This window comes from Danio rerio, chromosome 7 (genome assembly GCF_052040795.2).
Source record: "Danio rerio strain M-AB ecotype USA chromosome 7, GRCz13ab, whole genome shotgun sequence".
Classification (NCBI taxonomy): domain Eukaryota; kingdom Metazoa; phylum Chordata; class Actinopteri; order Cypriniformes; family Danionidae; genus Danio; species Danio rerio.
Genome location: NC_141027.1, coordinates 16,697,216 through 16,706,500, shown reverse-complemented (window position 1 = coordinate 16,706,500; position 9,285 = coordinate 16,697,216). Strand labels below are relative to the sequence as shown.

The following is a 9,285-nucleotide window of genomic DNA, read 5'->3' as shown; positions in this document are numbered from 1 at the left end:
GTATAATATAAATGTATAGACATTTCTTACTTCAGGGAATGTTGCAGTAAGACATACTTCACCATGTGCATAGATCTGATAAAAACCTACCAGAAACCAAAATTCTGAGACCCTTTTAACAGAAGAGTTCATACTTTTTGTATGTTAACTTACAAAACACAAAGGAAAGTTGTGTTTGTAAAAAGCTTCAGTCGTTCAGATTTCGGATCCAGTGCTACTCCAAACACACCTGCATGTAATTATCGGCTAATTCTGAACAGCCCACTGGCTGTTTGATATAATAATGATTTCAAAGATACGACCCCGGCAGGACTCGAACCTGCAATCTTCTGATCCGAAGTCAGACGCCTTATCCATTAGGCCACGAGGCCAGAGGTAATATTAATTGAATAAATCATGATTGGATGCCATAAAAAACCCCAGAAAACATGAATTTAGTCGATTTGTGCCCGCTAAAAACAGCCCATGCATGCAGTTTCTTTGTTCATTCATGAATACAAATATGATTTGAAAATTATGTTTACATATCAAAGTTCACATGCAAAAGATTGTTTTAACCTAATATTTTTTACAAAACAAGCGATATGGTAGGACTAGAACTTGCAACTTTACTGAATCGTCTGTGTTTTTATAGAGCAGGGTAAACTCCGCCTAATTTAACTTTTTAGACTTATAAACAGCAAAGATACGACCCCGGCAGGACTCGAACCTGCAGTCTTCTGATCCGAAGTCAGACGCCTTATCCATTAGGCCACGAGGCCAGACGTATCATTAATTGAATAAATCAGGATTGGATCCCATAAAAAAAAAAAAACCCAGAAAACATGAATTTAGTCGATTTGTGCCCGCTAAAAACAGCCCATGCATGCAGTTTCTCTGTTCATTCATAAATACAAATATGATTTGAAAATCATGTTTGCATATCAAAGTTCACATGCAAAAGATTGTTTTAACCTAATATTGTTTGCAAAACAAGTGACATGGTAGGACTAGAACTTGCAACTTTTCTGAATCGTCTGTGTTTTTAAAGAGCAGGGTAAACTTTGCCTAATTATGTTGGCTTGAGAAAGCCAACATACTGTTATACTACTCTGTCCTTGAAAACAAACGTATCTCCTCCTAGGCCGTTCATGCTACAAGGCCCAAATGTGGTCCAAATGTGCCTTCTACATTCAAGATTGTTGCTATATCTCCTCATGCCTGTAAGACTTATTGTTTTTTTTAATGAAAAATGTTAAATATAAAATTTTTATAATCCGGGCATATAAAAAATTATACAAGCCCCAAATTTGGCCAAAAGCTGTATTTAGATGCGTTAGATTTTGTTGCTATATCTTTAAGGTTTATCAGACTTATAGTTTTCCAATAAATAATTTTTAAGCATTATTTTTCTTATAATATGGCAAGCCATATTTGACTTAAACTCCATATTTTTACTGATATGGCAAGCCATTTTTGACTTAAAATGGCAAGCCATTTTTGACTTAAACTCCATATTTTTACTGATATGGCAAGCCATTTTTGACTTAAACTCCATATTTTTACTGATATGGCAAGCCATTTTTGCATGTATCACTTTCACACTTATTAAGCGTTGTATTTTCAAAAAAATACAGCAAGCCATTTTTACATAATGTTCATTCCCTTAGTCCCTTTATTAATCAGGGGTTGCCACAACGGAATGAACCGCCAACTTATCCAGCATTTGTTTTACACAGCGAATGCCCTTCCAGCCGCAACCCAACACCAGGAATACATAATGTTCAAGTCCAGTTTTTGACACTCATAAAGACTGTCATAGAAACATCGGGGTTGATTTAGATCAGTCATATTGCCAAGAAGCTTTGATGTATCATCACTAACCTGTCAAATGTCCCCATAGCAATAAAACAGTATAACCTAGCAACCATTTAAAAATAGCAATATCTCTACATCAGAACATCGTAGGGACCTGGGCATTGGCTTGTTTGACTCATGCTAGCAAATGGGACTTCCTGTGTACTATGCATGGTAACAATGCCATTCTCAGTCCTATCGCAGTCACGTTGGCTTTCTCAAGTTTATCAATAAAGTTTAGGTTCTAGTTTTACTTTCTAAACCTGTATATAGCAAAGATACGACCCCGGCAGAACTCAAACCTGCAGTCTTCTGATCCGAAGTCAGACACCTTAACTATTAGGCCACGAGGTCAGGTGGAAAATGACTGTTGACCAATCTGGTCCCTCCAAAAAACAAAAAAACAAAAAAACAAAAAAAAAAAAACAAAACTACACCATACATTCGGTATTTGTGCATGCAAAAAACACAAAACACCTCATGCATGCAGTTATTTTTTTGTCCATTCTTATATTTAAGTGGGATTCGAAATTTGTGTTTGCATATGAAAGTTCACATACAATAGCTTGTTTTATCCTGATATTGTTTTGTAACATGAATATGTCCCTCTATCTACTACCAACGCTATCTACTGATCCAAAACATGTATTAAAGGCAAATTTCACACAATTAATTTACATTTATTCATTTTCTTGTCGGCTTAGTCCCTTTATTAATCTGTGGTCGCCACAGCGGAATGAACTGGCAAATTATCTAGCACGTTTTTACGCAGCAGATGCCCTTCCAGCCGCAACCCATCACTGGGAAACATCCACTGACACTCATTCACACACATTACAGACAATTTAGCTTACCCAATTCATCTGTACAGCACGTCTTTAGACAGTGGGGGAAAACTGAGCACACGGAGGAAACCCACGCGAACGCAGGGAGAACACGCAAACTCCACGAAGAAACGCCAACTGAGCCAAAGATCAAACCAGCGACCAAGCAACCTACTTGCTGTGAGGCAACAGCACTACCTACAGTGCCACTGGTTCGCTAATTTAAATTCAGTTTACTTTAAATAGTAGCTATATTTCCTCAGTAGTTGGCTGTTTTTTTATTCTAGAACAGCATGTTTATGTATTTATTTGTTTATTGGATAAACACATTTAAATCTATTTGCATTATTATCCATTATTATACAGTGCATTTGTTTTTATTAATAGCAATAAAATATTTTTTTCTATTAAAACTATTTCTATTAAAAAAAAATTTTATTCAAAAAGTTCTTAACATTACACTAAAAATCCAACATTTATTTAGTTTGTTTAATTGGTGTCAAAAGTGTGTGCCTTGTAACCCCACTGTGTCATGTTTTCTTCAAAACTGTCCAGCAGTCACTGTGTTTCTTACATCTTTCAAAATGGTTTCATCATTTAGCCTTAAGACGGTGATCACAACAATATATGATTTTACGTTCGTACTTTCACAGATTTAAAAAAAATAAAAAATATCGAATATAATAAAAAATACTTTTATGCTACAGAAATGGTTTTCTCCTGTGTTTCTCATCCAAATTTCGCTGATTTTTAAAGTGCAGAGTAAACTTCACATGATTTTATTTGCTACATCTGTTTTAAACAAAGAAGTGGCCCTGGCAGGTCTCAAACCTACAATCTCTCAATCTGAAGTCAAACATTTTATCTATTAGGCCACATGAAGTTCACTTTCATATATTTTATTTGTTAACTTACCACCCACATGAGGGACAACTATAGTGTTTGTGGAAAGCTTCAAACCTTTAGATTTCGGTTCCATTACTGCTCTAAACACACCTGCATTTAATTATCGACTAATTCCGAACAGCCGACTGGTGTGATCGGTTTGACATAATAACGATGCTAAAGATGCGACCCCTGCAATACTCGAACCTGCAATCTTCTGATCCGAAGTCAGACGCCTTATCCATTAGGCCACGAGGCCAGACGTATCATTAATTGAATAAATCAGGATTGGATCCCATAAAAAAAAAATAAAAATAAAAAAAACAGAAAACATGAATTTAGTCGATTTGTGCCCGCTAAAAACAGCCCATGCATGCAGTTTCTCTGTTCATTCATAAATACAAATATGATTTGAAAATCATGTTTGCATATCAAAGTTCACATGCAAAAGATTGTTTTAACCTAATATTGTTTGCAAAACAAGTGACATGGTAGGACTAGAACTTGCAACTTTTCTGAATCGTCTGTGTTTTTAAAGAGCAGGGTAAACTTTGCCTAATTATGTTGGCTTGAGAAAGCCAACATACTGTTATACTACTCTGTCCTTGAAAACAAACGTATCTCCTCCTAGGCCGTTCATGCCACAAGGCCCAAATGTGGTCAAAATGTGCCTTCTACATTCAAGATTGTTGCTATATCTCCTCATGCCTGTAAGACTTATTTTTTTTTTATAAAAAATGTTAAATATAAAATTTTTATAATCCGGGCATATAAAAAAATTATACAAGCCCCAAATTTGGCCAAAAGCTGTATTTAGATGCGTTAGATTTTGTTGCTATATCTTTAAGGTTTATCAGACTTATAGTTTTCCAATAAATAATTTTTAAGCATTATTTTTCTTATAATATGGCAAGCCATATTTGACTTAAACTCCATATTTTTACTGATATGGCAAGCCATTTTTGCATGCATCACTTTCACACTTATTAAGCGTTGTATTTTCAAAAAAAAAACAAAAAACTACACCATACATTCGGTATTTGTGCATGCAAAAAACACAAAACACCTCATGCATGCAGTTATTTTTTTGTCCATTCTTATATTTAAGTGGGATTCAAAAATTGTGTTTGCATATGAAAGTTCACATACAATAGCTTGTTTTATCCTGATATTGTTTTGTAACATGAATATGTCCCTCTATCTACTACCAACGCTATCTACTGATCCAAAACATGTATTAAAGGCAAATTTCACACAATTAATTTACATTTATTCATTTTCTTGTCGGCTTAGTCCCTTTATTAATCTGTGGTCGCCACAGCGGAATGAACTGGCAAATTATCTAGCACGTTTTTACGCAGCAGATGCCCTTCCAGCCGCAACCCATCACTGGGAAACATCCACAGACACTCATTCACACACATTACAGACAATTTAGCTTACCCAATTCATCTGTACAGCACGTCTTTAGACAGTGGGGGAAAGCTGAGCACACGGAGGAAACCCACGCGAACGCAGGGAGAACACGCAAACTCCACGAAGAAACGCCAACTGAGCCAAAGACCAAACCAGTGACCAAGCAACCTACTTGCTGTGAGGCAACAGCACTACCTACAGTGCCACTGGTTCGCTAATTTAAATTCAGTTTACTTTAAATAGTAGCTATATTTCCTCAGTAGTTGGCTGTTTTTTTATTCTAGAACAGCATGTTTATGTATTTATTTGTTTATTGGATAAACACATTTAAATCTATTTGCATTATTATCCATTATTATACAGTGCATTTGTTTTTATTAATAGCAATAAAATATTTTTTTCTATTAAAACTATTTCTATTAAAAAACATTTTTATTCAAAAAGTTCTTAACATTACACTAAAAATCCAACATTTATTTAGTTTGTTTAATTGGTGTCAAAAGTGTGTGCCTTGTAACCCCACTGTGTCATGTTTTCTTCAAAACTGTTCAGCAGTCACTGTGTTTCTTACATCTTTCAAAATGGTTTCATCATTTAGCCTTAAGACGGTGATCACAACAATATATGATTTTACGTTCGTACTTTCACAGATTTAAAAAAAATAAGAAATATCGAATATAATAAAAAATACTTTTATGCTGCAGAAATGGTTTTCTCCTGTGTTTCTCATCCAAATTTCGCTGATTTTTAAAGAGCAGAGTAAACTTCACATGATTTTATTTGCTACATCTGTTTTAAACAAAGAAGTGGCCCTGGCAGGACTCAAACCTACAATCTCTCAATCTGAAGTCAAACATTTTATCTATTAGGCCACATGAAGTTCACTTTCCTTCACTTTCATATATTTTATTTGTTAACTTACCACCCACATGAGGGACAACTATAGTGTTTGTGGAAAGCTTCAAACCTTTAGATTTCGGTTCCATTACTGCTCTAAACACACCTGCATTTAATTATCGACTAATTCTGAACAGCCGACTGGTGTGATCGGTTTGACATAATAACGATCCTAAAGATGCGACCCCGGCAGTACTCGAACCTGCAATCTTCTGATCCGAAGTCAGACGCCTTATCCATTAGGCCACGAGGCCAGACGTATCATTAATTGAATAAATCAGGATTGGATCCCATAAAAAAAAACCCAGAAAACATGAATTTAGTCGATTTGTGCCCGCTAAAAACAGCCCATGCATGCAGTTTCTCTGTTCATTCATAAATACAAATATGATTTGAAAATCATGTTTGCATATCAAAGTTCACATGCAAAAGATTGTTTTAACCTAATATTGTTTGCAAAACAAGTGACATGTTAGGACTAGAACTTGCAACTTTTCTGAATCGTCTGTGTTTTTAAAGAGCAGGGTAAACTTTGCCTAATTATGTTGGCTTGAGAAAGCCAACATACTGTTATACTACTCTGTCCTTGAAAACAAACGTATCTCCTCCTAGGCCGTTCATGCCACAAGGCCCAAATGTGGTCAAAATGTGCCTTCTACATTCAAGATTGTTGCTATATCTCCTCATGCCTGTAAGACTTTTTTTTTTTTTATAAAAAATGTTAAATATAAAATTTTTATAATCCGGGCATATAAAAAAATTATACAAGCCCCAAATTTGGCCAAAAGCTGTATTTAGATGCGTTAGATTTTGTTGCTATATCTTTAAGGTTTATCAGACTTATAGTTTTCCAATAAATAATTTTTAAGCATTATTTTTCTTATAATATGGCAAGCCATATTTGACTTAAACTCCATATTTTTACTGATATGGCAAGCCATTTTTGCATGCATCACTTTCACACTTATTAAGCGTTGTATTTTCAAAAAAAAAAAAAAACTACACCATACATTCGGTATTTGTGCATGCAAAAAACACAAAACACCTCATGCATGCAGTTATTTTTTTGTCCATTCTTATATTTAAGTGGGATTCGAAAATTGTGTTTGCATATGAAAGTTCTCATACAATAGCTTGTTTTATCCTGATATTGTTTTGTAACATGAATATGTCCCACTATCTACTACCAACGCTATCTACTGATCCAAAACATGTATTAAAGGCAAATTTCACACAATTAATTTACATTTATTCATTTTCTTGTCGGCTTAGTCCCTTTATTAATCTGTGGTCGCCACAGCGGAATGAACTGGCAAATTATCTAGCACGTTTTTACGCAGCAGATGCCCTTCCAGCCGCAACCCATCACTGGGAAACATCCACAGACACTCATTCACACACATTACAGACAATTTAGCTTACCCAATTCATCTGTACAGCACGTCTTTAGACAGTGGGGGAAAACTGAGCACACGGAGGAAACCCACGCGAACGCAGGGAGAACATGCAAACTCCACACAGAAACGCCAACTGAGCCAAAGATCAAACCAGCGACCAAGCAACCTACTTGTTGTGAGGCAACAGCACTACCTACAGTGCCACTGGTTCGCTAATTTAAATTCAGTTTACTTTAAATAGTAGCTATATTTCCTCAGTAGTTGGCTGTTTTTTTATTCTAGAACAGCATGTTTATGTATTTATTTGTTTATTGGATAAACACATTTAAATCTATTTGCATTATTATCCATTATTATACAATGCATTTGTTTTTATTAATAGCAATAAAATATTTTTTTCTATTAAAACTATTTCTATTAAAAAACATTTTTATTCAAAAAGTTCTTAACATTACACTAAAAATCCAACATTTATTTAGTTTGTTTAATTGGTGTCAAAAGTGTGTGCCTTGTAACCCCACTGTGTCATGTTTTCTTCAAAACTGTCCAGCAGTCACTGTGTTTCTTACATCTTTCAAAATGGTTTCATCATTTAGCCTTAAGACGGTGATCACAACAATATATGATTTTACGTTCGTACTTTCACAGATTTAAAAAAAATAAGAAATATCGAATATAATAAAAAATACTTTTATGCTACAGAAATGGTTTTCTCCTGTGTTTCTCATCCAAATTTCGCTGATTTTTAAAGAGCAGAGTAAACTTCACATGATTTTATTTGCTACATCTGTTTTAAACAAAGAAGTGGCCCTGGCAGGTCTCAAACCTACAATCTCTCAATCTGAAGTCAAACATTTTATCTATTAGGCCACATGAAGTTCACTTTCCTTCACTTTCATATATTTTATTTGTTAACTTACCACCCACATGAGGGACAACTATAGTGTTTGTGGAAAGCTTCAAACCTTTAGATTTCGGTTCCATTACTGCTCTAAACACACCTGCATTTAATTATCGACTAATTCTGAACAGCCGACTGGTGTGATCGGTTTGACATAATAACGATCCTAAAGATGCGACCCCGGCAGGACTCGAACCTGCAATCTTCTGATTCGAAGTCAGACGCCTTATCCATTAGGCCACGAGGCCAGACGTATCATTAATTGAATAAATCAGGATTGGATCCCATAAAAAAAAACAAGAAAACATGAATTTAGTCGATTTGTGCCCGCTAAAAACAGCCCATGCATGCAGTTTCTCTGTTCATTCATAAATACAAATATGATTTGAAAATCATGTTTGCATATCAAAGTTCACATGCAAAAGATTGTTTTAACCTAATATTGTTTGCAAAACAAGTGACATGGTAGGACTAGAACTTGCAACTTTTCTGAATCGTCTGTGTTTTTAAAGAGCAGGGTAAACTTTGCCTAATTATGTTGGCTTGAGAAAGCCAACATACTGTTATACTACTCTGTCCTTGAAAACAAACGTATCTCCTCCTAGGCCGTTCATGCCACAAGGCCCAAATGTGGTCCAAATGTGCCTTCTACATTCAAGATTGTTGCTATATCTCCTCATGCCTGTAAGACTTATTGTTTTTTTTAATGAAAAATGTTAAATATAAAATTTTTATAATCCGGGCATATAAAAAATTATACAAGCCCCAAATTTGGCCAAAAGCTGTATTTAGATGCGTTAGATTTTGTTGCTATATCTTTAAGGTTTATCAGACTTATAGTTTTCCAATAAATAATTTTTAAGCATTATTTTTCTTATAATATGGCAAGCCATATTTGACTTAAACTCCATATTTTTTTACTGATATGGCAAGCCATTTTTGACTTAAACTCCATATTTTTACTGATATGGCAAGCCATTTTGACTTAAACTCCATATTTTACTGATATGGCAAGCCATTTTTGCATGTATCACTTTCACACTTATTAAGCGTTGTATTTTCAAAAAAATACAGCAAGCCATTTTTACATAATGTTCATTCCCTTAGTCCCTTTATTAATCAGGGGTTG

At 34.8% G+C, this 9,285-nt stretch overlaps 1 protein-coding gene and 4 non-coding genes across 5 annotated transcripts in view; 1 reads left to right on the top strand and 4 right to left on the bottom strand.

Moving 5' to 3' along the window:
* Positions 1-9,285, top strand: part of LOC147835938 (uncharacterized) — a 939,756-nt gene that overhangs the window by 780,176 nt on the left and 150,295 nt on the right. The window lies entirely within an intron of this gene.
* trnar-ucg (transfer RNA arginine (anticodon UCG)) lies at positions 299-371 on the bottom strand. Its single transcript has one exon. It is a non-coding gene; the product is annotated as a tRNA-Arg (tRNA).
* On the bottom strand, positions 689-761 carry trnar-ucg (transfer RNA arginine (anticodon UCG)). Its single transcript has one exon. It is a non-coding gene; the product is annotated as a tRNA-Arg (tRNA).
* On the bottom strand, positions 6,040-6,112 carry trnar-ucg (transfer RNA arginine (anticodon UCG)). The gene has a single exon. It is a non-coding gene; the product is annotated as a tRNA-Arg (tRNA).
* On the bottom strand, positions 8,332-8,404 carry trnar-ucg (transfer RNA arginine (anticodon UCG)). Its single transcript has one exon. It is a non-coding gene; the product is annotated as a tRNA-Arg (tRNA).